The sequence below is a fragment of the Dama dama genome, chromosome 3 (genome assembly GCF_033118175.1).
Source record: "Dama dama isolate Ldn47 chromosome 3, ASM3311817v1, whole genome shotgun sequence".
Lineage (NCBI taxonomy): Eukaryota > Metazoa > Chordata > Mammalia > Artiodactyla > Cervidae > Dama > Dama dama.
Genome location: NC_083683.1, coordinates 59,790,850 through 59,817,514, shown reverse-complemented (window position 1 = coordinate 59,817,514; position 26,665 = coordinate 59,790,850). Strand labels below are relative to the sequence as shown.

The 26,665-nt window shown below is 41.5% G+C and overlaps 2 non-coding genes and 1 pseudogene across 2 annotated transcripts; 1 reads left to right on the top strand and 2 right to left on the bottom strand.

Moving 5' to 3' along the window:
* Nucleotides 1-1,603: 1,603 nt before the first annotated feature.
* Nucleotides 1,604-1,712, bottom strand: LOC133049355 (small nucleolar RNA SNORA44). The gene has a single exon (XR_009691299.1). It is a non-coding gene; the product is annotated as a small nucleolar RNA SNORA44 (small nucleolar RNA).
* A 20,366-nt stretch (nucleotides 1,713-22,078) lies between these two features.
* On the bottom strand, nucleotides 22,079-22,151 carry TRNAE-UUC (transfer RNA glutamic acid (anticodon UUC)). Its single transcript has one exon. It is a non-coding gene; the product is annotated as a tRNA-Glu (tRNA).
* Nucleotides 22,152-26,046: 3,895 nt separating this feature from the next.
* Nucleotides 26,047-26,404, top strand: LOC133042519 (small ribosomal subunit protein uS10-like; annotated as a pseudogene).
* Nucleotides 26,405-26,665: the final 261 nt, after the last annotated feature.

The window sequence follows — 26,665 nt, the reverse complement described above, 5'->3', positions numbered from 1 at the left end:
GTTTATTTAGCCATTGTACTATGGTTGAGCAGCTGAGTTGTCTATGGTTTGGAGTTATTAGAATAAAACTTTTATGGATGACTATCCAGGGTCACAGCCAGAAGGAAAGTCACTGTGTGAGACATTTCTGTACTTCCCAGGCTCCCTTGCTGGCCCATGGCCCCACAGGTTATCTGCCCTAGCCAATAGCAGACTCTCTCCAGCTTACAGTGGGAGAAATTTCATCAAGTTCTCAACTGAGTCAGTAGGCCAGTAGAGGCGCCATTAGTCAGCTCATGTGAGGTCTGAGGCTTATACATTAAGGGGATCTTTAATAAAAAATATATATAAAATTTCAAATATATAATTAGTTACCAAAGAGAGTATGTATTTGTGAGAAAGAATGAGAAGGTAAATCACAATAAACTACAAATATTATTATGATAAGTAACAAACATTACAAAATCTAGAATAATTAATTGCCTGAATAATCAATTGCTTGACACACTCTGTAATATTTTTGATTGTCTATTTGTGGGAGACAGAAAATAGCCCCCAAAGATATTCACATACAATCCCTGGAACATTTAAATATGTTTCCTTAAATGGCAAAAGAGTCTTTGCAGGTGTGATTAAGTGTACGCACCTTGAGACGAGGAAGACTACACAGAATCACCCACATGGACTCAATCAAATCACAGGAATCCCTAAAAATTAGAGAAACTTTCCTGGGTTTAATCAGAGAAAGAGATGTGATGATGGAAAAAAGTCAGATGCTACATTGCTGGCTTTGAAGATGGAAGAAGTTGTTCCCATGAGCCAAAGCAGGCAATTGGTGGCTAGAAACTGCAAGAAGCAAGCAAGCTGACTCATCCCTAGATCCTACTGCAAACACTTTGGTTTTAATTGTGATAACTGATTTTGGACATCCAAAGCTGTAAAATAATAAATTTTGTATTGTTCAAGCCACCAAGTTTATGGTACTGTTACGGCAGTAATAAAAAATGTACTATATTCCTCATGTGGCAATGATTTTGTAATGTCAGTTTTCATATACAGAACAATGGTAGAAGGAGGAGGAGGGGAAAAGAAGGGGAATAAGAAGAGGAGGAGGAAGATGAATGAGAAAGAAGAGGAGCAGGAGGAGGGGTGGGAAGGAAGAGGAGGAGAGGAAAAAGGGGGGAGGGGAGCAGGAGGAAGAGGGGAGAAGGAGGAGAAGGAGGATGGGGAGGGGGGAAATGAATTTTTTTCCATTGGTTGTCAAATAACCCTTTATTCAATTATTTTCCATTAGTGGTCAAATAACCCTTTGGTAAATTATTTCTCTTGGTTCTTAACTAACAGGGCATTGCACTGTACCACTGTTGATGTCATCCATGATGTCACAAGGGTGACAGTCATCAGCATTGCAGCCCACTGACTGGGCAGTCCCCGGGACGGGATGTGGAGTGGGAGGTGGAGGGGAGGAGGTGAAGGAAGCTTCTAGGCAATTCCCTGGTGGTCCAGCAGTTAGGACTCAGTGCTTTCAATGTGGTGGCCCAGGTTTGACCTCTGGTTGGGAAACCAAGATCCTGCAAGCAGCGTAGAACCCTTAAATTTTTTTAATTAAGAAAAAAAAATTTTATATTATAGGAAAGACAAGTGGAAGTTGCAGATATTATGTTGACCTCTTCTGTCAAAGTCTCTCCAAACTGCTCTTAGTATGAAGTTAGAGATCCCTAAAAAAAATTTTAAAAAACAAAGAAAAAGAGAGGTTCTATAAACATTCTTGCACATGTCCTTCAGACATTCCTCTTGAGTATAAACCTAGGGGTGAAATTCCTGGATGGTAGCATAGGTTTATATGTAACCAAACCGTTTCTCAAAGTTGTACCACTCTACACTCCCACCTGTGAGAGTTCCTATTTTCTCCACACTCTCATCCTCACTGAGAATTGTCAATCCTTTTCATTTTATCCACGAAAAGGTGTGAAATCATATTCATGGTGACTTTAACATACATTTCCCTGAAGTCTTCTGATGTTGTTATGTACACATTTGTGTATGGGTATACAGTCATATTGGAATCATTTCCAGATGAGAATAATTTTAAAATTTCATTGCAAGAAAATGACTATGAAATTAAATACTATGATTCATGCTTACCATCTTTCTATTTTTCCTTTCCTGCACTACATTGCCACCTTTCTATTTTGTTCAATAAATATTTGTCAGAGTCTGGATACTTTGTGTCAGAATTTCAGTGGGCAAGCCAGGACTTTCTCACTTCCTCTCTCCCCTTTAGAGTTTTCCTTAGAGCTGAAATTGGTTCAGTTCAATTCGGTTGCTCTGTGGTGTCAGACTCTTTGTGACCCCATGGACTGCCAGGCTTCCCTGTCCATCACCACCTCCCGGAGCTTACTCAAATTCATGTCCATTGAGTCGGTGATGCCATCCAACCATCTCATCCTCTGTCGTCCCCTTCTCCTCCTGCCTTCAGTCTTTCCCAGCATCAGAGTCTTTTCCAATGAGTCAGTTCTTCGCCTCCGGTGGCCAAATTGTGTTGTTTCACTTTCAGCATCAGTCCTTCCAATGAATATTCAGGACTGATCTCCTTTAGGATGGACTGGTTGGATCTCCTTGCTGTCCAAGGGACTCTCAAGAGTCTTCTCCAACACCATAGTTTAAAAGCATCAATTCTTCACTGCTCAGCTTTCTTTATAGTCCAACTCTCCCATCCATACATGACTATTGGAAAAACCATAGCTTTGACTAGATGGACTAGTAAGTGAAAAATAAGGCATGAGAATGTAACAGAAAGTGTTTGGATATTTTCAGCAAATCCCTCTTCTCTGAGAAGGATTCCACATGGCTAAAGTTGAACTTATGTAATGTGACCCTGCTCCTTCTGCTGACTTCAGCTGACTGGGTAAGAGGGTACACCTAACCCAGAGGAAGGCCTTTCATTGGTTGTTGTTGTTTAGTTGCTAAGTCGTGTCCAACTCTCTGCAACCTCATGGGTTGTAGCCCATCAGGCTTCTCTGTCCATGGGATTCTCCAGGCAAGAGTACTGGAGTGGGTTGCCATTTCCATCTCCAGGGGATCTTCCTGATCCAGGAATCGAACCTGCATCTCCTGCTTGGCAGGCAGATTCTTTACCACTGAGCCACCAGGGAAGCCCATTTATTGGTTGGCGTAAGCCTAAAAGTTTTTCTATGCCCAGCATTTTTAGTTTGAGCATTACAGTATGATCAGTTTACCAGGGACCCTGGAATTGAGAGAACAGACAAAGAGAAGGGCCCAGTGCACAAAGAAGCAGAGAAGCTAATCTATGGAGAGAGTGAGAGTAATAAAGCTGAGAAACCAGAAAAAATCCACATGGATCCCAATAGAGAATAGCTGCCCTGGTCTAAGATTTCTAGTTCCATCTCTTTGGACCCTCAGCAGACTTCCTGCCTTTGGTACTGGGAGATACCTTAGTATCGTTCAAGTGAATCTCCCATTTTTGGTGAAGCTGGTTTGAATAAATTTTTGTTACTTGTCCACAGAAGTCATGGACATGTCCAGCTCCTAAAATGAGGCTAACTCTATGTGGAATGTACCTGCTCCATCCAAACAGTCGGCATCCAGTCTGACCCTGTGAATGCCAAACATCTTTATACTAAATTCATTTTAAATACTGGGGAAAGAATCAAACTAGGAAAGCTCTAAAAATAAGAGACTATGGAACCTCCTGTCTAATTTTAGTCTCAATGGCCGTTTTCCTCTTCCTCTCTTCTCTGATCATGGCCAACGTTATCTTCTTTCCTATTTTACCTTGTGTCTTCTGTTATTCCCTTGCTTCAGCCTCATGCCTTTTGAAAACATGCTGCTTTCAGAACATGAACAGTCATAAAGCAAAAGTGTTTTGGTTTGGGGATGATGTACTCTAAACCCTGAGTTGCTGTACTTTTGTATCCTTAACTGTCCCTGTGAGATTTGGGGGAACACACAGGAAAAAAAAAAAACACCTACTGACTAAAGAAAAACAGTGCCTGGGATGAGGCGTATAAATTGAGATCAAGAACAAGGCAGGTCCTGTTTGAGTCCAGCCCCATTTTCAGAACTGTGTGGATTCCAACTTGATAGAGATTCCATAAACTTGAAACACAAAAGGACTGGAGGATGACATTTCTTTGCTAAATGAAATGAGTAATATATTGATTAAAAGAACAGGAAATGAAAGTTAAAAAAATAGAATAATAACCTCAAATATCAAGAAAAGTGCCCTTTCAAACTATTTAACTAGTTTAGCAATCTAGCTGTGTGACCCAGGCATTTATTTAGAAGACATCACAGCTCAGCTCTGTATTATATGAAGTCATTAATGTTTTATGCAACAGTCTCCCTCAACATTTATAAAATGTGAAAATATCAGATGGGCTTCCCTTGTAGCTCAGTCGGTAAAGAATCTGCCTGCAGTGCAGGAGACCAGGGTTTGAACCCTGGGTTGGGAAGATCCCCTGGGGAAGGAAATGGCAACCCACTCCAGTATCCTTGCCTGGAAAATCTCATGGACAGAGGAGCCTGGTAGGCTGCAGTCCATGGGGTCGCAAAGAGTTGGGCATGACTGAGTGACTAACACAATACAAAATTGCTCTGTGAAACAGCATGAAAGATAAATGAACAGACAGCTTCCCAAAAGGTTTGTGATGTGCTCAAAGACAGATGAGAAGAAAACACAAATTAAAAAAGAAACAAAAAGCCAAATGAAAATATAGCTGATAAATATAAGCTACATGGTCTGCTTTCCACACATACATCATATTTGCTTCCATAATTCATTTTTTAATCCTTGAATGTACTACTTTATGATTAGAACATTCTTCTGCAAGGTGTAAAAGGAGGAGAGGAAAAAGATACTTAGAGGGCATAACTTCATGGCTACGGAAAGCCTTGGAAAATTCTAGCAACTGCTAGAAGCTGCCTTTTAATGACTGGACTCTGCGAGCTCCTACCAAAGCTCACTGTTTACCACTGACAATTACATTGCAACTTGATCCTGTGGTTTCTACTGGGAAATTCCCTCCCATCTTTCTAAGCCTTATTTCCTTTTAAAATTACAAAAGTGAAACAAGAAAAATTGCTTTTCTCACATACTCTCTTTAATCCTTAACCTACTTAGCTTTAAGTGGAAAAGAGAATTAATAACATTGTAGGCTGTAAAAGCCCAGTGCTGGGTTTTATATAAAGGGGAGGTATTAGCTCCAGGCTGAAGTCTCCTGCCTGATGCCAAACGTGTGTCTATGCTCCCCGAACAGGATGGAGCCAGCTGCTGGGTTAGGCAGGTTCTAAGCACAGGGGTCTGCACTGCAATTATCCCAAAGACCTGCCAAAGTATGTGACTTAGCGGGACAACTTTTCAATTGTGAAAACAGGGCTTAAACTTTGTCTGGGCCTTGCAATATTTTTCCAAGCAATTTTCAAACTCATGTTTTTAATTTCACTACCCTTCTTAAGTGAGGTGAATTTATGTACCCAGTGAAGAACAACCTCCACAGAGTGATTTGAAATACCCGCTGGGCTTCACTCACAGAAAAGGGCAAGTTTGCCTAGCATCCTGCATCTGGTAAAGGCTTTGCTTCCTCTTTCCCAGAAATTCCATGTCAGAGTCTTCTCACTGGGTCAGCTGGCAGAGACCATCAGTCACTGCTGATAAGAATTTATTGAGCATCCCATGACTTAACCAATCTTTAGATCTTAGTGTAAATATCACTTTCTTAGAAACACATTCCCTGACACTCTCGGTTAGTTTATACATTCTCATGTTGGTGATTGTATGGTTGGGATTGTTTGATTAAGGTTTATTTCCAACCTCCCACCCCACAACTCTAAGTTCTCAGGGCAGTGTTTATTTTAATCATCAATGCATTTTCAATATCCAGCACACAACCTAATCCTTTCTAGGTATTTAATAAATACCTGTTGAGTGAGGGGTTCAATGAATGAATGAAATACATGCATACTATTTAATAGTCTGCAATTTAAAAATGTTTTTCTGTTGGCATGCCTCCAGGCCCAGTCCCTGAATACTCTGCCTTTGGAATCTCATCCATAAATCATAATTTTGAACACTATCTTCTGAATTATAGGTGTTGACTCCAAAGTTCACATCTCTCACTCAAATTTCTCCAACTCTAAATTCATAAGATCACCTCCTGAGTAGACAACATATATTTTTAGAATTACAATGAGCATCTAAAATTTAATATATCTAAAGCAGAACTTTTGATTCCCATGAATTATCAGAGCTACTTTTCTGAATTTCAACATTAAATGAATATGTGATAACATTAGTAAAATACTGTTCACTTATGGATGACAATATTATGTTTGTTATAAAATAATGTGAAATAAATAACAAGAATTTTTAAAATGCTTATCAAGTACCTACTACACAGTAGGCACTGATCTAGGCTCTAGGAAACCTAATAAATGATTAGACTGGGCTGGTGTTGCCCTAGGCTCTGCCCTCTGGCCCCTTCTCAACTCCTCACTCACTCTGGGCACTTTGCAGTGGCTTTACTGACCACCTTTGAACTGAGGATCACAAAAATCCTCTCTCTGATCCCAAAGATACCTCTCCTCAGATTATAGCCCCTTTATTAGCACAGAGTAAGCTCAGCATCTGGAAGCACTCCAGTGCACTCCAGATATGTTCTAGGAGCCTCTTCCTTGGGAATTTCAAGACCAGAATTTAGAGGAAATCTTCTAGCTGCCTGGGAACCACTTTATGGGGAATTTTATAGCCCTAGACAAAAACAGTATGCTAATACTCCAATAACCCTCAGTGTTCTGTGGGAGCTTATAGTTTTTTTTAAAGTGCTCTCACATTATCACTGTGGTACAGATAAGAAAATTAGGGTTCAAGGAAGCTAACTAACTTACCTAACTTCTAGGGCTAATACTAATAAATGGTGGGGCTCTAACTATATCCCAGCTCAGCATCATTCCTCCTCTGTAACAGGTCATCAGGTAGAGACATAATGCTATAGGAAATAATGAGCCCTGAAAGTCTTTACAGTAAGTGGATAACAGGATGTCAGAGATATTTAAGGAAGATTAATATGGTTGTGATATGCAGGATGGATGGATGGAAGAAGAACTGAGGTTGGGAGACTGAGTAGAAAGCACTGTGTGAGTGGGATAAGGCCCTGATTTAGAGAAATGAAGTAGAAATAGAGAGGCATTGAGGTTTGAGGCTAAATGAAATTAGAGCATAAAAGAAAAGGTGGATTTCAAAATTCTTTAAAGCTTCAAGCCTTGGCAGTTAGAATCAGAGAACTGGGAATGCAAGGAGTATTGCAGGGGGCTGATGACCTTGATTCTGACATTGGGAAATGAAAGGATAAGACCTATAAATATATCTGAACTTCTTACCTTTGTGGGGAGGCTGGGTAAGAAACAACTCCAACTAGAGAGTTGGTCCAGGGAGAAAGATGAGAACGTCTTTTATGGAGGCTGTGGTGATGGGGCCAGGAGGGCAGGTACTATAATTTAAACCATGGGCTGTATATCTAAAATTTGAGTTTCTGTTGAAAAGTAAGAAAAGGCAGGAGCAAAGGAGGATATGAAAGAGTGGAGCAGAAAAGGGGTCAGTGAAAGCAGAGTAGACAGCAGTGGTCTGAAGGCAGGACAGAGAAGGTGATTTGCATAAATCTTTGAAAGCAGGTCCAACAGCTGGTGGGTTGCATCCATTTGGAGTGAGCCAAGCTAGGACCATAGAAAGGATCCAGTTTGGAATGGACCAACACGATGTCCTAGAGGGAGCTGGAGCAGGGGACTAGAATTGGAGAGTGGAGCTGGAAGTTAGTAGCAGAGAGGTGATCACTAAAGCTATAAGAACAAGTAAGCTTTTTGAATGGGAAATAACAGAAGGAGATATGTAGATCTAGAACTAATCTTGAAGCTCCAAAGGGATGCTTTCTAGACCATAGCTGATTCCACACGTGCTGTGGCAACAAGTTGTACAGGGAAAGGGAAGAAATTCCCCTTGGTCAACAGCTCAGGGAACCTCTCAGTCTCTAGCTATGCCCAGGTCCTGCATGGTATCTTAATCTCAGGATTAGATATTGATTAAGGTGAATTCCCACATCCACTCCCCCTGCAGCCTGACCAATGCCTGAGGCAACACTTTCATTGTTTTTCTTTCCTTCCTTCCTTCAACTTCTTCCTAGGTTGGGAAGATCCCCTGGAGAAGGAAATAGCAACCCACTCCAGTACCCTTGCCAGGAAAATCCCATGGATGGAGAAGCCTGGTAGGCTACAGTCCATGGGGTCACAAAGAGTTAGACATGACTGAGTAACTTCACTTTCACTTCACTTTCACTTTAACTTCTTCTCAGGAAAGGCCATGTATCTTACCCTAGGCCCTCGTCAAGATAAAAGTGAATTGCTGCAAGTTATGTTAGGATCCCTGCTGTTCTCCAGATCAATCCTCATTCGGGGTTCTTGCACCTGTCTTGGGATGACAGGGAGGTTGAGAAATGGAATGTTCTTAAGAAGATATTCCAAATTACTAGATTCACATTTTTTTGGAGTCCTGTCCTCAGGATATGGTATAGAAAAGGGGCCCTTATGATTCACTTCTTTAAAAAGCTTTGTGGCTTATCTCTCTCCTTGGGAAGTATCTGGAGTGTTTACAGACACAGCCTAAATCCAGTTACAGACTAACAGTGACAGGAATGTTAAAAGGATCATATGGGAAGAGAATGGCTCCATCTTTAGCATACTAGTCAGTGTTCACTAGAGAAATGAAATCAATGGGAGCAAAAGCTAGATAGATATGCAGGAAAATGGGGAGTTTGAGAGAGATTTATTTTAAAGATTTGGTTCATGCAGTTGTGGGGGCTGACAAGTCCAAAATCTGTAGGGCAGACTAACAAGCTGGAAACGAAGACAGGGTTTCCATGCTACAGCCTTGAGGCAGAATTTCTTCTATAATAAACCTGTCTTTGCTTTCAGGCTTTCAGTTGATCAAATGAGGTCCATCCACATTATAGAGGGTCATCTGCTTTACTTAAAGTCTACTGATTGTTAAATGTCAATTATATCTAAAAGAAAAAATACCTTCATAGCAATGTATAGACTAATATTTGACTAAGCAACTAGGCACCATAGCCTAGTGAAATCAACACATAAAACTGTCCATCATACTGCATTCTCAGTAACAATCCATCCAGAAGCTGTGACTTTCCTTCCCGAGTCTAGGAGAATGAGATATTGCCGTTTCTGTGACAACGAAACCTTTAGCCAGCCATGGCAACCTCTAGCCAATAAAGAACAGAGAGACAGTAGAATAGCTCAAGGAAATCTCTGTATGGGCCAAGCCTGCAGCTTGCATGTCATTTCCTTCCACATTCCATCAGCCATAACTCATAACATTGAACCTGGGAATCATAGTTTAGCAAGGTATGGAAAAATGGGATATAAGTTTGTGGCCAGTGTCTGCCACAGATTCAAAATTTCTAGCTTCCGGGACTCAGCGGATGGTAGTTTTGTTAACTAAGACAAGCACACAGAAGAGAAGATGTGATGGAAAAATACTGAACCCAGTCTTTAGCACATAGAGTCTTGAATGTCTATGGAATATTCAGATGAAGATGTTCTGTTGACAGCCTGCAATGAAGGCCTGGAGATCAGGGAAGATGCTGGCATTAGAGGTCAAGATTTAGAGAGTATTTGGCTGGTGGGTATCATAACAAGAAAGGGAGGAGAGAAGAAAGGGAGGAGAGAAGAAAGAGGATGAATTTTTAGAGTCAAAGAAAAAGCAGCTGGTGAAAGTTTTTAGCTTGAGAACAAAGCAAAAAGGATGGGATCTCAAATGTTAAGGGCGGAGACAGTTTCAAAAAAGGGAGTGGTCCATAGTGTCCTATGCATTGAAAAATGAAGACAATTCAGAAAATGCTATTTGCATTTAGTTATTCCTTTCTCTCTACCACATTCAAAATCCTCCCTCAAATTGTTCTCCATTTGGAAAAGCAAATCAACCAGTTTACTGCAAGATATGAACATCAGGGTTCAAGACAGTGGATTGAGCACAAGCATTTATCTTCTTTCTCTCCTAAGATACCATTAAAATGCAGCAAAGGAATAAGAACAAAAGTGTACAAATCCACAACAGAGAGAACAAGTGAGTCTTCAAAATAGTTCTAGAAAACAAAGAGTGGAGAGAGGAGCGTTGATACAGAGCAGAGTAAGCCAGAACTAATAGAGCCTTCCTGAATCCAGAAGAGGCTCCCAGCTGGGTGAAGCAAGGGAAAGAAAGAGGAAGAGAGAGGAGAGGAGCCTAAAACAGGAGATGGTAATAAAGACAGACAGTGGAAGAGGAAAGTGTGAGCATGAAAAGGAAGTGCAAAGGAGATGAGGAGGAGAATTAGTTTCTACCTGAAGCTCTGAGATCATCTCCTGAGGGTTACAGGTGCTCTGACCACAGATCTCAAGAACAGAAGTACAACGGCAGCAATGTTGAGTTGAATGGGCAATACTACTTGCCTGGGTTTCATAACACACATGCTGTTCGTTGGTTTTCAGTGTAACACTAACCCATAGATCAATCACAGAGAACTGATTACAGAAGACATAAAAATAGCTTTCTTTAAAAAAAAAAAATAGCTTTCTTCCTTCTTAATACTCTTTTCTCTTGGTTCCACACCTTGGAGACCACTTTGAAAAACTTCTGCTTTAAATTCTCCTATAAGGTACTTTCATATCTATAAAATATATTTCTTGATTTAGCAATTTGAAACATTGTGCGCTACCTTCCTGTTAAATGGAAGGGCCTTGGGTCAACACTGCATAACTTGTATGAAAAAGTCAGTGTGGATTTGTGCAACACCATGGTCCCAGTCAACAGATGCTAAGCATTATCTGTACTGTTTAGTTTTTGCTTTTAACAACAAAGGCATATTGCTTTTGAAATAAAAACAAACTTTAAAAAACGATGGCTGACAGTCATTCAACATGTTATCTCTCCCATGAGCATTTTATTTTTATTAGGGGATAAGACCTTAACTACAAAGCTGCAATGAAGCTGTTTGGATATCAAAGTAGGTTAAAGGAGATTCTCAAGGTTCGGGAAACCGCCTCTTGTGGGAAGTTGTCAGTTCTGCACGGGAATGCCCATGTGGTCAGTAAGATTTCCTGATATCTCTTGCTTCCCATAAATTAAACTAGACAATTCCTCCAATGCACAAGTACCAGCTCCATAAGATATTCCCTGCAACTCTCTGAGTCCTTAGTGATTCAAATTAACAAACAAAATAATAGCAAATCTATTATATCTCAATCCCCCCATTCACTCTCTCTGGTTATCTGACTCTGCGGGTCACCATCGTAAGTTCCCTGGGAAGCCTTTTGAAGTTAGGAGGGAGCATATTGTTCAGGTGTAAGTTGAAGGGAGGTGCTGGGAAGAGGGAAGAGAAAAGCATAGTAAGTGATTAATTATATTCTTGGTTTAGCCCACTCCGTAGAAGACTGGGTCAAAAGCAAATATCTCTGTTTCCAATTTTTACCACAAAGAGTCACAAATCTCTGGAGAGGACATATGTCTTTTAGATTTATAAAACATTAAAGAAACAAGGTTGTGAGTTTCGGTCCAAAGTCACCATAGTCACTTCAAGATGTAAGAAATGTATACCGGCAATTCTATGACAAATATATAATTTGCTGCAATGAAAATTAAGATAGAAAAAAATTGTGATTATGTTTTAAAAAGGAATCTCTATCTTTTGAAGAATTATACTGAAATGTGAATGTATTAAATGATCTGCTATCTGGAGTTTGCTTTTAAACAATCCAGTTTGTGGGGGAGGGTGGCAATGGAAGTAAAACTGAAACATCAGATGGCCAACAAACAGGTGAAAAGATGCTCAACATCACTCATTATCAGAGAAATGCAAATCAAAACCACACTGAGATACCATATCACACTGGTCAGAATGGCTGCTATCAAAAAGTCTACAAACAATAAATGCTGGAGAGGGTGCGGAGAAAAGGGAACCCTCTTACACTGTTGGTGGGAATGCAAACTAGTACAGCCACTATGGAGAACAATGTGGAGATTCCTTAAAAAACTGGAAATAGAACTACTGGACAACCCAGAAGTCCCACTGCTGGGCATACACAGGAAGAAAACAGAATTGAAAGAGACACACGTACCCTAGTGTTCATTGCAACACTGTTTACAATAGCCAGGACATGGAAGCAGCCCAGATGTCCATTGGCAGACGAATGGAAAAGAAAGTTGTGGTACATATACACTGTGCAATATTACTCAGCTATTAAAAAGAATGCATCTGAGTCAGTTCTAATGAGGTGGGTGAAACTGGAGCCTATTATACAGAGTGAAATAAGTCAGAAAGAAAAACACCCATACAGTATACTAATGCATATATATGGAATTTAGAAAGATGGTAACAACGACCCTATATGCAAGACAGTAAAAGAGACACAGATATGAAGAACAGACTTTTGGACTCTGTAGAGAAGGCGAGGATGGGATGATTTGAGAGAATAGCATTGAAACATGTATATTACCATATGTGAAATAGATGACCAGTCCAAGTTTGATGCCTGAAACAGGGCACTCAAAGCCAGTGCACTGGGACAGCCCAGAGGGATGGGATGGGGAGGGAGGTGGGAGAGGGGTTCGGGATGGGGGGGACACATGTACACTCATGGCTGATTCATGTCAGTGTATGGCAAAATCCACCACAATATTGTAATTAGCCTCCTATTAAAATAAACAAATTGATTTTTTTAAAAAATGAAACATCCATGAGCAGATAATTGTTGAAGTTGAAAGATGGGTACATGAAAGTTAATTATTATATTATTTTTACTTGTGTGTGTGTGTGTGTGCATACACACACACACACATATATATACACACATTTATCGGAAATTGTCTACAACAAACATTTTTTAAAAACACTAAAAAGAAAGAAAAAGAAATTAAAACAGGTCACCACAGCAAGGATTTAAAGAAATGAAGCCTTAAGCATAAGGAATTGGATATTGTTTCACACAAGCTGTCTTCATTTTAGAGAGGCTGACATGGTTACAGAATATTACAGAAAAACAGGACTAGAAGATATTTCAAGTCTTTTCACAGCTACGTAAATTGAAGCTCAGGCTGAAGAACTTGTTCAAATTACCTAGTTAGTCCCAGGGACAGACTTGAAGCACTGATGGTGTAAAGAGGGGGAAAAAAAACCCTTCTATCCTGTTAGGTTTTGTAGTGGAGTCTAAGAATTAAACCAACATAAGACAGATTAATACAAGTTATACTTAATATTTTTACATATACATGGGCATCTTCAGAATAAAAATAAAGACCCGAAGAAGGCAAAAATCTGTTAGACCAGAAAGCTTATATACCATGAAGAACTATAAGTGTTGGGAATTTGACAAGATAAAGGGGCTTGAGCTGGGAGGCAGTAAATTGTGAGACAGTAACTAGGAAATATATGGGAAAACCAGTGGAAGATAGGGGTTATTTTAGTAGCTTTGTTTGTACAGGGCCTCTTAGGCACTGACTCCCAATCTCTGGTGATAAGAATGTTCTTCTCTTCTGGTACACAGAGGACATCTATCTCATGGGAAATTTTATGGCTTGCTTTTAGATAGAAAGGGGTTGGGGGTGGTCAAGGAGCCCATCCTGCATCTACTATTTCCCAGGTTCCTTCAGTTCAAAATAGTAGTCAATATGCCAGTATGATATATTTGGGGTGGCACGTTCTGAACCACTCTTTCAATGGCAAATCTTCATCGATCTATTCACTCAGTCAACAAATACGCATGGAGCATTTACCATGTATTCAATACTGTGTAGACTCTCAATAAATGCAAGCATAAATGCCCATACAGGCACTATTAATTGACCCCCCAGACTCTTTTCTTAGAATACTATTCAACATAGTGTTCCAGGTAATCACTGGAAATGAATCCTATTTGTGGTCCACACACAGAGGTGTTGGCTTTAAATTGTTCTCCTTTAATTTATTTAAAATGCAATACAAATTATTGGACTAGTCACCTTAAATGTTCCAAGGGAAGTACTTCCACAAAGACCCACAACATAAGATGTAGCTCTTAAGGGGCTACTGGTGCTCACGCTCATGGTCCAACTGCCAAGTGTGGGCAGGATGGCACCTCTTTATATAACCATGAAGTCACAATGCTTGCTCTTACATTTACTTCTCTAAGACCCTCCAGCTCAGCTGGCGAGGGTGAAGGTGTGCCCACACTCTGAGTCAAAACTGTCTCCCTGAACCTTGACAACAGCAACTCAGGTTGGCCCATTAGCATAGTTGCTTGGGTCAGTACAAGGTTCCCTGCTCAGCTTACGGAATTAGGAAATCGGGTGAAAAAAGAATCAGTGTGGGTGATCAAGCATTAAAGCAGCTTACCACTCAGTGAAAAGTAGTTGAGGAGGAGGTAGGGATGGAGTGTGCAGATTTAATGACCCCTTTTATGGTGAACTTGATACCAAATGTGACACTATCCCAGTAATCTGCTTTGTTACCTTGGGCTATGGGAATATCCTTGAAGCCTCTCAAACACTCAGTCATTCAACAAACACTGTCTGACTAATTATGTCAGGCACTCTTCTAAGCACTGGAGAAGATATAAGAAAGTCCAGGCCCTTAGGAAACTTGCAGCCTGAAATCTGTATCAGTTCAGTTGCTCAGTCGTGTCTGACTTTTTGTGACCCCATGAATTGCAGCACGCCAGGCCTCCCTGTCCATCACAAACTCCTGGAGTTTACTTAAACTCATGCCCATCAAGTTGGTGATGCCATCCAGCCATCTCATCCTCTGTTGTCCCCTTCCCCTCCTGTCCCCAATCCCTCCCAGCATCCGGGTCTTTTCCAACGAGTCAACTCTTCGCATGAGGTGGCCAAAGTATTGGAGTTTCAGCTTCAGCATCAGTCCTTCCAATGAACACCCAGGACTGATCTCCTTTAGGATGGACTGGTTGGATCTCCTTGCAGTTCAAGGGACTCTCAAGAGTCTGCTCCAACACCGTAGTTCAAAAACATCAATTTTTCGGTGCTCAGCTTTCTTCACAGTCCAACTCTCACATCCATACATGACCACTGGAAAAACCATAGCCTAGATGGAACTTTGTTGGCAAAGTAACGTCTCTGCTTTTTAATATGCTATCTAGGTTGGTCATAACTTTCCTTCCAAGGAGTAAGCATCTTTTAATTTCATGGCTGCAGTCACCATCTGCAGTGATTTTGGAGCCCCCCAAAAATAAAGTCTGACACTGTTTCCACTGTCTCCCCATCTATTTCCCATGAAGTGATGGGACCAGATGCCATGATCTTCGTTTTCTCAATGTTGAGCTTTAAACCAACTTTTTCACTCCCCTCTTTCACTTTCATCAAGAGGCTTTTTAGTTCCTCTTCACTTTCTGCCATAAGGGTGGTGTCAAATCTGAGGTTATTGATATTTCTCCCGGCAATCTTAATTCCAGCCTGAGCTTCTTCCAGCCCAGTGTTTCTCATGATGTACTCTGCATATAAGTTAAATAAGCAGGGTGACAATATACAGCCTTGACATACTCTTTTCCCTATTTGGAACCAGTCTGTTGTTCCATGTCCAGTTCTAACTGTTGCTTCCTGACCTGCATACAGGTTTCTCAAGAGGCAGGTCAGGTGGTCTGGTATTCCCATCTCTTTCAGAATTTTCCACAGTTTATTGTGATTCACACAGTCAAAGGCTTTGGCATAGTCAATAAAGCAGAAATAAATGTTTTTTGGAACTCTCTCGCTTTTTTGATGATCCAGCAGATATTGGCAATTTGATCTCTGGTTCCTCTGCCTTTTCTAAAACCAGCTTAAACATCTGGAAATTCTCGGTTCACATATTGCTGAAGCCTGGCTTGGAGAATTTTGAGCATTACTTTACTAGTGTGTGAGATGAGTGCAATTGTGTGGTAGTTTGAGCATTCTTTGGCATTGCCTTTCTTAGGGATTGGAATGAAAACTGACCTTCTCCAGTCCTATGGCCACTGCTGAGTTTTCCAAATTTGCTGGCATATTGAGTGCAGCACTTTCACAGCATCATCTTTCAGGATTTGAAATAGCTCAACTGGAATTCCATCACATCTACTAGCTTTGTTCGTAGTAAAATCTGTATAGAGACTCATAAATAAAAGTACACAATAGAGGGTTTTGGATTATTAGAGAAGTAACCCTGAAATTAGAAGTTTTTCAACCAAAGAAACTGTATAGGAGATCATGATAGGCTACATAATTTGCAAAGCCTAGTGCAAAATAAAAGTGCTGAGCTCCTTATTTAAAAGTTTTTAAAAATTTCAAGGCAGCAGCAACACAGCATTAAACCAAGCAAGGGGCCCTTCTAAGTGCAGGATTTCGTGTAACTATGCAGATTCTGTGCTCATCAGATTGGCCTTGTAGTAGATTCTGGTCTCCAGAAAGATAAGGACCAGCTCTGACAACACTCGGCTTAATGGTTATGAAAGGAGAAGTAGATAATTCAGAATAAGTCCTGTGTTTTCCTGCACTGAGGATAACTGTTACTAAGCGACTGAGCTTCGTGGCGACCCAGCAGACAGACACTGCCGTGATTCTGTGTCCCAACCCTATTTCTCTAGCCCATCTATTTCTATACACATTTCTGTAGCACATCTATAGATGTGGCAGATTCTCACCCATGTCTCCCTGCACAGTTCCTCATGATGCACAGACAAGCAGTTCCAAGACAGCTGATTCTGTGTCTGGCTTTGGAGACTGTTAGCTAGTTTAGTCTTCAGTGACCATTTGAGTGCAGACACTCTGGGTTCCAATGCAGGTGCACCCATTTGGAGGGGAAGAAATAGATATCTGAAAGGCAGTAAATTATCCTTCTGCACCTGATACACACTGTCATATTAACAAAACCAGCTGGTTCCTGAAAATGCATGCCTTGGTCCACTGGGAAACCAAAATCAGCAAATGTTCTTGGATATGCTAACAGCTCTAATAAGAGTGAAGAGCGCTTAATTGAAGGAGTAATTAGCTTTGTACACAAGAAGGAACAAACAGATGAACATACAACACACAGAGATATCAATAACTTCTAGTTTCAGAGCGTGCAGTTTGAAAGGGAACGGTATTTGCTGGTTTCTAGGGATAAACTCAGTGTTCTCCAGCAATATGGACGGACCTAGAGATTATCATACTACATGAAGTAAGTCAGACAAAGACAGGTATTAAATGAAATCACTTATATGTGAAATCTAAAATATGATATAAATGAACTTATTTATCAAACAGACTCACACAGATGGAAAGCAAACTTGTGGATAAATTAGGAGTTTGGGATTAGCAGACCCAAATTACTATATATACATAAACAACAAGGTTTTTGTATATACAGTATATATATAAAAATTGTATAGCACAGGGAACTGTATTCAGTATCTTACAAAAAACCATAATGGAAAGAAGGTGGAAAAACAAACCAACTCTGCCTTGCCAACAGCTGGTCTCTTAGATTTCTATTTCTTTTTACTGTTGCCTCTCTTGGATTCTCTTTCTTATCTTCGCAGCTGTGTGGGAAGAGACTTTTACCGTAAATGGAGTGATCATTTGCTTGGGAGGGATGCCCCGTCCTGGTGAGGACCAGAGGGTGGGTGGCCGGCCAAAGCCAGCTCAGCTGCAGTTCCACTAGAGAAATGCTCACTTTCCTCTGGTTCCCTTTCCTGCCTCCCCTCCTGATGGACATGGTAATATCTAAAGGCCAGGATTCAGAAGGTAGGCCTAGCGTATGAGAGGATGGCCTTAACAAACATGTGGTAGAGGCCAACTAATAAAGCTAAAAGGTTGGAGGTCATAAATCTGACATCTGCATAAAAGGTCCCTTCCACATAACTTCTTCATGATTCTCTGATTCAGCTCTCACTTTATGACTTATTTTAATTCAATTAAATCCAATGAGCACTTACAAGCCTTATAAGGACAAGACTTTCTCAAAATCAGAAACAAAATTTTATTATAGCTTGTGAAAAAAAATGAGTTTATTTTGACTTGTTTATGACAGGTATTAATGAGTTGACATTACACATAATATGATCCACACAAAGTTGGTTTTAGTCCTTTAAAAAGCAAATGTCTACTTTTGGAATTTGACTAAGACCAGCAGAGGCATCAAAGCTAGCCAGCTAAGTAGAAGCGGGAGCCAAAAAGCTTTTCATTAAAACTGCTGAACAGAGTTCCATCTCTGGCCTCTGCCTCCTTCTTCCCTGTGATTCTCAGCAATGGCTCATGATATGTGCACAGCATGCTACCCATGGAGGCCACAGATCCTGTTAAGTAATTTTATTCCTATTCAGTTCAATCTTCTCCCAGGACCTGATCTCTGTTTACACTGTATACTTTGAAAGTCTTGATCTATTGCCCAAAATTAAAATAATCCTCTACACTCTTAACCTTTTTGCTCACTACCTCCCCTCCTTCCTGGCTTCAACTGAAAATTTGGATTTCCCTGGAAGACTCAGGTCCTTTGCAGCACTTGCAAGTAGAGACCGCTCATCTGTGCACACAGGCTCTATCTGATGGCCAGAGGTAGTGTCTCCTGGCTTTAGGCTTCTGCCCACAGAATATGGTTCTTCCATATTTTTTCAAAAGACTTCCCTTTGAAAATATTCATATCAACCAGCTTCCCATCTCTATTCATTTCCTATAAGTGCTGTAACAAACTATCACAAACTAAGGAGCATAAAACAACCACATATTTATTGTCTTAGCATTTTGGAGGGCAGAGTCCAAAATGGGTTTCATGGGACTGGAGTCAAGGTGTCTGCAGGTCTACATTCTCTCTGGAGGCTCCAGAGCAGAATCCATTCCCTTGCCTTTTCCGTCTTCTATCAGCTGCTTGCATTTCTTGGCTTTCTCCATCTTCAAAGCTGGTGATTGCATCACTCAGACCTCTGCTTGCACTGTCATCACATCTCTTCTGCTTCCCATCCCTCCCCCCTTACCCCCAGCCTCCTTTCTCTCTTTTAAGGATCCTTGTGACTATGTCAATCCTATCTGGATAATCCAGGATGATCTCCCTTCCGTAGAATCCTTGACTTAACCACATCGGCAAAATCCTTTTTGCTATTCAAGGTAATAGGTTTACAGGTTTTGGAGATGAGGACATGGACATGTTATTCCCCTTCTCTGCATCCTGTACTTCCCATCTCCAGAAAGCCTAGGCATTCCTCTATTCCTCTTATATCAGGTCCTCTGATGGAGAGATTTCTGTCTTCATTCTTGCCATCATCCTCAATGATGTCTAGCCTTGATCTCTTGCTTCCTCAATCTCTTTGTGCCCTTCACCTTATCCCTCTAGGTCTCTCTTTTTTGGCATCCTGGGCCTTGTCATCAATCATATTTTCACCTCCTCAAGCCATTCAGAAGTTCTGCTCAGACCGCGGTCTCCACTGCTTCCCCTCTAAACATGCTCTTTGATTTCATCAAGACCTGGATTCCCAGTTCTGATCTGTAAGCTACCCACTGTCTGGTTAATCCCTTCCATGACATGTTTATTAGCGACTCCATTTCCTTTGCCTCTTTGGCATCCTTTCTCTCCTTCCTTGATGACTCATGACAGAATCAGACCATGAGGGCCTCAGAGTCGTCTGGGTAAGTATCCTACCATTGCACTGCCTAGCGTCCCTATGAACTGGTCCATCCAAGCCACTCTACAAGGCTTTCTCTTGCCTCTGGTGAGTTCCCTCTTGCAGGCTCCATGTCAAAAACTTCAAACATAGGCTTCGCAAACCTCCCACACAATCTCCACATCCCTCACTCTTGACATGGGATGTGTTCTCAGAATCCAAAGAGAAACTAGAGACCAAACAAGTCAGGGCCTCTTTGTTGATCTACCTAAGATGCATCCCTTCTTGTCTCTTTTACAGGGCAAGGGGTCCTTCTTTCAAAGGTCAATCCCTCTCTTATGTGCTAAAACCGCTATCCATCAATTTCCTCCTCTTTTAGACTACCTTAGTCTCCTTTCAACCATTCTCTTAACACTTTCACATTTTTCTAGTCTAAACATCACCCTTCCCTTCACTCTTGCCTACCTTCAAGGGACTCATCAAATATCTCTTTTGCTACAAAGTTGGTATAGGGATAAACTGCAGGACATCACTGAACCTGAAAAAAACTTATCCCTTCAGTATGAAATAAGGTGAATTTAGCCACCTCTAGAATGATCCAGAAGTAGGAGAGAATATAGGTTTGATGCGTAAACTTTTACAGGATGTAGTGGTAGGGTTCTCCTTGTAAAAAGAACACAAAATTAGGTACAAACATATAAGGCCTTGGAAAGGACAGGTAAAAATAATGAATCTTGAAGTTCAAACCTTATTATAAGTAGTTTCACAGTAGATCTGCCCCTGTGCACGGAACAGTGTGGAGCCATTCCAATAAATGAGAATGTTGCTGAGAAAGCATACATGTAGTAACTGCATTATGTTGCTTGAGAAAAGTGCTTCCCAGGGAGTAGTAAGCATATCATTGCCAGTATTCAAGAATTGGGGGAATAACAGATAATTGATCTTTTTTTTCAAAGCTATGTCTTTAGATTTACAGTTGCCTTCTCTTTGTGGCAAAGGATGCTGGCTTTGCATTTATTCTCATAACATAACACTTTCTTTTAAGATAAATCTTTATTCTTAACTTTAAGTAAATTAATTTTTAGAATTTAAACTAATGATGGTACACATTGGTGGTACATGGGTATGTCAAATATTATGAAAATTGTATGAGAATGATTGGGAAACACTGAAGTAATAGGAATGGAATGGTTTCTCTAAGAAAAAAATCCACAGAAATAAAATTCATCAGTGTGACTCCACTGCTGCTCAAAGGAGACAGAACCATAACTGGTAAGCATGAGCACCTGAGGGTATATCCCTGGTGAAGATGGGTGCACAACATGTCATAGACTGAGGACACCAGTCCCCTTATCTTGCTCTGAGCTCACGCTTCCTGGTAACATTTTGATTATAATGTTAGGCTTTGCCAGTAAGCTATAGTGCTCTCATCAGCAAACTATGAACATCTGGATTTCTCAGTAGTTTATTACTCAGCACCAATTAATCAATCAACATTCTGGTTTTCAAACATAAGCTCTCACGGACTTGGAGACTTGTGCTGGCAAACCTGTTTCTGAGCCTGCCAGACTGTGGAATGGAGATAAGTTGGACACGGTGATGTCACCTGTGTACTTGTCTAGGTGGCCAGCACCCTTCTCTTTCCTCAGGTGCCAGCTGACCTGCTGCATGACTTTTACATCAAACCACTGCCTCACTTGTTCCTCAGCATTTTTAGCCAGCCTCTGGCCTTGCTGTTAACCTGGTCTGCCCTTAGGAAGTGCAACCATGGTCTTATGTGATCTGGACTTCTATTTAGAGCACATCTTCATTGACCTCCTTTTGAATGCTTTTGAGCCTTTGATGCCAATCATCTGCTTTCTTGGTTCTCTGCCAAAATCTTTAAAAAACTATTTCCTTAGAGTCACAGATGTAGAAAACAAACTTAAGGTCACTAGGCGGAGAAGAGGGAGGGGAGGGATAAATTAGAAGACTGGGATTGACATATACACACTACTATGTATAAAATAGAGAATAAGGACTTACTCTATAGCACAAGGAACTCAAATACTCTGTAATGACCTATGTGGAGAAAGAATCTAAAAAGAGTGGGTATGTGTATATGTATAACAGATTCACAATGCTGAACACCTGAAACTAACACAATATTGTAAATCAACTATACTCCAATAAAATTTTTCAATAAAATAAATAAATAAAAATTATTTCCTGCCCAGACTCCACTTTTGCTTACCCCTTAAACATAGATATCTCCAAGGCAAAAGAGAGCAGGGGACACTGGGGTCAGACCACTTGAGTTAAAATCTACTTACCAACTATGTGAATTTGGGCAAATCATTTAATCTCTCTAAACTCAGATTATTCATCTGAAGAAACAATAACAATAATATCTTCTAAATAAATTTGCTTTCAGTTTGTTTTTGTTGTTGTTGTTGTTCACACCAGATGGTTTGCAGGATCTTAGTTCCCCGACTGGGAATTAAATCCAGGCCCACAACAGTGAAAGTGCTGAGTCCTAACCACTGAACCATCAGGGAACTCCCTGACGTCAACTTTAAACTAGATAATCCATGTAAGGTGTAGTGCTTGGCATGTGATGAACACTCAGGAAGTGATAGCCATCTTATTCTCAGTCACATCCATGGCTTCCATTACTATATGAGATAATGAAATGGATTTTTCCAGCCTTGCACTTTCTCCTAAGCACCAGATTGATATTTTAACTGCCTGCTAAGTTCTTTTCCATTCTAATTTATTTCCCACAATGCTAACAGAGTTTTATCTTTTCTTTCAAGAATAGTCTATGATATCAATCCTCTGGTTATCATGTAATCAACTCCAGGCCCTTCACATCCTGGCTACAGCTTGCCTCCTCACTCCCTCCCCACCGCCCCAGGGAGGAACATCCTACCTCCTGCACTGAGGCCATGATAAATGTTTTGCTCTCTCTCAAGTGTCCTGTCCTCCTCAGAGACTCCTGTTCTCTCAGCCTGGAAACTCTCCTGGTAAACTCTTGCTCAGCTTCAGCGCCCAGCTCAAACAGCACTTCTGTGACACCTCCACTGGACCAAGACGCTGTCAATGTCTTACGACAATGTTGGTCATGTTGTACTGATACTATCTGTGTCTCTCCCCTTCACTTGACTGTAAGCCCCCTGAGGGTGAGCAACTTACCCACTTGCATGGCATTTTTCCTAGAGCAATACCTGTCACAGTGGGAAGAGAAAGAAGGCAGGTACTGAGAAGCTAGCTGGCAGCAGCTACCCTGGTGGAGGAATTGCCAAGTTCCACACGCTAGGCCTAGTATCCTACAGCTATTTCTTCATTCAGTCTGCCTCTGTAATCATTCCTTGTACTATCTTCTGTCATATTTGCCTGAGAAAGCTCCATCTCTGGTTGCAGTAGTTTGCTCAGGCTGCCACAACCATATTCCACAGACCGGGGGGCTTGAGCAACAGAAACTACATTTTCCTCACAGTTTTGGCGACCAGAGGCCATGAACAAAGTGCCGTCAGGGTTAGTTTTCTGTGAGGGCTCTCTTCCTGGGCTGCAGACAACTGCCTTCTTTCTGGGTCCTCACATGGCCTTTCTTCTGTGCACATGTGGAATTTAAGAGCCTTTTACTGTCTCTTTCTCCTCTAATTAGGACACCAGTTCTATGGGATTAAAGCCCACATTTATGACCTTGTTTAACACGTATTACCTCCTCAGGTCCTTTCTCCAAATACAATTACACTGGGGGTAACAGCTTCAAACATATAAACTTGTGGGGGACACAAGTCCGACCTTAACACTGGTTAAATCTAACTGTCTCCCTACTCATGCTTGCACCCAAGCAGCCAGACACAGGTGAAGAAAACCATGCACTGTGCCAACTAGTCTCACTTTAAATTTAGGATCTTAGACTTCAAGTGAGCCCATCTGGCTAGGCTATGGACATTCCTAGTTCCTCCACTCACCCCCTCACCCTTTTCCTAAAAGGATTATTTCACACCTTCTCCTCTGTCTCCAATGCCCACCTCTCTCCTCATCCTCAGTTCATGACCTTACTTTCTATTTCACTGAGGAATTCAAGCATCCATCTCCCCACCTTTCTGCATCTCTTCCTGTAGGTCTGCTTTCTGTCTACAATACTAGGTGAATCATCTGAATGTGAAGGAGCAGGATGCCAGGCAGAGAGCAACCTCTCAGTCAGGTATGGATTCTACCCCCCTCAGCAGCTCTGCAAGAATCCTGTTTCCTGGGGACCTCCATTAGTGGTACAGTGGATGGAAATCCAACTGCCAATGCAAGGGACACCAGTTCAACCCCTGATCTTGGAAGATCCCACATGTGGCAGAGCAACTGAAGTCCCTTCACCAAAACTACTGGCCCTGTGCTCTAGGGTCCACAGTTGAATCTACTGAGCCTGCCTGCTGCAACTGCTGAAGCCTGTGCCCCCTGGAGCCTGTGCTTGGCAACAAGAGAAGCCACTGCAATAAGAAGGGCACTCACCGCAATGAAGAGTAGCCTCCGCTCGCCCCAACTAGAGAAAAGCCTGTGTGCAGCAATGAAGACCCAGCACAATGAATAAACAAATAAAAAGAAAAAAAAAAAACCCCACAGAATCCTATTTCCTACAACATCAATTTCCACCTTTTTATTAATTTCCTTCAGCCTAAAATCTGAAGCATATGACATAGACACGATATCTCCCAGCTTAAAAGAAAACAACAGGCAACAGCAAAAAACTTCCTAGAGCCCACCTCTTCCGGCTGCTGCTTCATTTTGCTTTGCAGAAAAATTCCTTGAAAGAATGATGAAATAATTCTCTCTCTCCCCTTCTTCACCACCCATTCTCTCTGGAACCCACACCAATGGGGTGGTAATCTCCCAGTTTATCAAAAACATTTTCCTTGAGGTCACCAATGGTCTCTGGTGGCTAAACCAAGGAGCAGTCCTCAGTTCTTATCTAACTCAATTCATGAGCAGCCATTGACAGGGTTTACCACTACCTCCTTCTCGTCTCCTTGGCTTCCAAGACAACTTGCTCCTCCGCCCTTGGTGGTCCTCATTCTTGGGTTCAGTTGCTGGTTACCCCCTTCCATTCCTCTATAGTGTGAAGCCTCAGGTCTCTGGCCTCAACCCTTTTTCTTCTCTACAGTTGCCCTCTTGGTGCCAGGATCTTGGCTTTAACTATCATTTTTTATTCTGAAGACTCACCAGTTCACATCTCTAGCTCCGACCTCTCCCATAAACTCTTCTTGTAGTGTTCTATGCATACATGCATGCTCAGTTGCTCACTCATGCCCAACTCTTTGCGACCCCATGAACTGTAGCCTGCCAGGCTCCTCTGTCATGGGATTTTCAGGTACGAATACTGGAGTGGGTTGTCATTTCCTACTCTAGGGGATCTTCCCAACCTATGGATCAAACACGGTCTCCTGAATTGCAGGCAGATTCTTTACCACTGAGCCACCAGTTAAGCCCATTGCATACTCTATAGAACCCCGCCAAATCAACATATCCAGAACAGAACTCTTAGTTTTCTTTACCAAAGTTGTTCTTTCTTAGTGCTCTCCATCTCAATAAACTACATCATGATTCACATAGTTTTTCAGGCTCCAGACCTTGAAATCATTCTTGACTCTTTAACAAATCATGTTCAACCTACCAGCAAATCATGTAGAGTCTAATCATGAAACAGATTGAAGACTTACCTATCCCTATCCTCTTTCCTGCTGCCAACTTGGTCCTTGCCATGAGGACTTCTCTCTTGAATTATTGCAACAGCCTCTTACTATATATTAATATCTTGTCTCACTGCTTCCATTCTTGAGTCACTACCAATCTTTTTTCACACAGCAGCCAGAAGAAGCCTTTAAAAAGTAATCAGATTGTGTCACTCTTCTGCTTAACATGTCCTGATGGCTGTCATCACATGGAATAAAACCTAAAGCCCTTCAAGGTTTGGTTCTTTAGCATCTGACACTGTTGACCTCCTTCTGTGGTCTGACCTTCTTCTCTGATCCTACTGTCTGTCACCCCTCCTCTCTTGCTGTGCTCCCAGTACAACTAAAGGAAGAGCAAAAATGTCAAACCCATGTCTGCCTCAGGGCCTTTCACTTGCTGTTCCCTCTGCCAGGAACCCTCCTTCCTCAGATAACCACATAGTTTTCACCCTCACTTTATCAGATTGTTGCAGAAATGCAAGTCTGTGTGCCCAAGGTACAGTGAGGACAAACAATACCAAATCATCAGAGTTTGGAACAGAGAAAGGTTTATTATGGGGCCATGTGTGGAGACGGGTGCCTCAGTCCTTAAAAAAACTGAACCTCCTCCACCCCTTTGAGGAAAACGTGGTCACCACTGCTGTGGAGATCACTCCTTCTCCAGAATCACTGCTGTTCATTCTCACTGAGGAACCAGCTGGTTGGAAGACGCCCCACAGTCATGGCTTGTAAAGATACAGGCACGATTCCCGTGAAGCCAGAGATGGCAGTTCACCAGATTAGAATCACCCTCACCAGCCGCAACCTAAAGTTTTTGGAGAAGGCAAGTGCTGACCTGATCACAGCTGCTGAGGAAAAGAGTCTCAAAGTGAAAGGACCGGTTTGGATGCCTACCAAGACCCTGAGAATAACTGCAAGGAAAACTCCTTGTGATGAACGATCTAAGATGGGATCATTTCGAGATGAGGGTCCTAAAGCAACTCATTGACCTGCACAGTCCCTCTGAGATTGTTAAGCAAATCACTTCCATCAGCATTGAGCCAGGAGTCAAGGTTGAAGTCTTTATTGCATATGCTTAAATCAACCTAATAAATTGATAATCAGTTGTTAAAAACAAAAACACCTCCCCAAAAGCCTTCAGCAAAACCCTTTTTTAGGGAAGGTGAGGGAGGGCTATGGTTAGTGGTTGCACACTTCTTGGTATCAGATCCTTTATTCTGGAGTCAGGTCGTGGTCAGGTAAACAATGTTCCTGTGAATCTCCACCAATCCATTGTTTTTCCCTGCTCTGACAAGAAAGGGCAAGATCCCCAGGCATGAGCTTCCCACTCTGAGGTCCAG